Raw genomic sequence first — 1,240 nt, 5'->3', positions numbered from 1 at the left:
ACTCCACCTGTGGTGTTGGAGAAGACTCTTGAGAGTCCCTTGGGCCACGAGGAGATCAAGCCAGTCAATCGTAAAGGAAATCAGTCCTGAATATTCATTGGAAGGACTGATGCTGAAGTTGAAGCTCCAATGCTTTGGCCACCTAATGCAAAGAACTGGCTCATTGGAAATGACCCTGATGCTGGAAAAGACTGAAGGCAGGAGAAGAAGGGGATAACAGAGGATGAGATGGTTAGATGGCATCACTGACTTGATGGACATGAGTTTGAGCAAGCTCCAGGAGTTGGTGATGGACAGGGAAGCCTGGTGTGCTGCAGTCCATGGTATCGCAAAGAGTCGGACACGCCTGAGCAACTGAACTGAACTGAACTACACATATATGTACCTATGTGGAAGAACCTCAGTTCCACGTGGTGAATGTGGTGAATGAAAGACTCCAGAGACAAAGGAGCACAAGTTGGACAATTCCATTTCTATGAAGAACAAAAATAGATGAAACTATCTGTGGCGACAGAAGACAGAAGGGTAGTTGCCTCTTTGTGTGTTATTTTTTAATTGGAGGATAATTGCTTACAACGTTGTGCTATTTTCTGCCATACGACAACATGAATCAGCCATAGGTATACATATGTCCCTCCCTCTCAAACCATCCTCCCACCCCATCCCACCCCTATAGAGCACTGGGTTGAGCTCCCTGTGTCATACAGCAAATTCCAACTGGTTATCTATTTTACGTATGGTTATCTATTTTAGCTATGGCAATGTATAGGTTTCAGTGCTACTCTCTCGGTTCATCCCACCTTTTCCTCCCCCAGCTGTGGCCACAAGTCTGTACTCTATATATCTGAATCTCTATTCCTATGCTGCAAATAGATTAATCAGTATCAGTTTTCTAGACTTCATATATGTATGTTGCTGTTATTGTTTAGACATTAAATCTTGTCTGACTCTGCAGCCCGCCAAGTTCCTCTCTCCATGCGATTCTCCAGGCAAGAATACTAGAGTGGGTTGCTGTTTCCTTCTCCAGGGGATCTTCCCGACCCAGGGATGAAACCTACGTCTGTTATGTCTCCTGAATTGGCAGGTAGGTTCTTTATCACTAGCACCACCTGGGAAGCTATATATACAGTAATATATATGCACTACTTCACGAATTTGCCTGTCATCCTTGCAGAAGGGCCACATTAATATTCTTTATATTGTTCCAGTTTTTTAGTATATGTGCTGCTGAAGCAAGCAC

At 44.0% G+C, this 1,240-nt stretch overlaps 1 non-coding gene across 1 annotated transcript; it reads right to left on the bottom strand.

The window, feature by feature from the left end:
* Positions 1-1,131: 1,131 nt before the first annotated feature.
* Positions 1,132-1,240, bottom strand: LOC114114201 (U6 spliceosomal RNA). The gene has a single exon (XR_003589036.1). It is a non-coding gene; the product is annotated as a U6 spliceosomal RNA (small nuclear RNA).

The sequence above is a fragment of the Ovis aries genome, chromosome 3 (assembly GCF_016772045.2).
Source record: "Ovis aries strain OAR_USU_Benz2616 breed Rambouillet chromosome 3, ARS-UI_Ramb_v3.0, whole genome shotgun sequence".
Taxonomy (NCBI): domain Eukaryota; kingdom Metazoa; phylum Chordata; class Mammalia; order Artiodactyla; family Bovidae; genus Ovis; species Ovis aries.
Note: the sequence above shows the minus strand (reverse complement) of the source record. Positions and strands in the feature narration are given on the sequence as shown.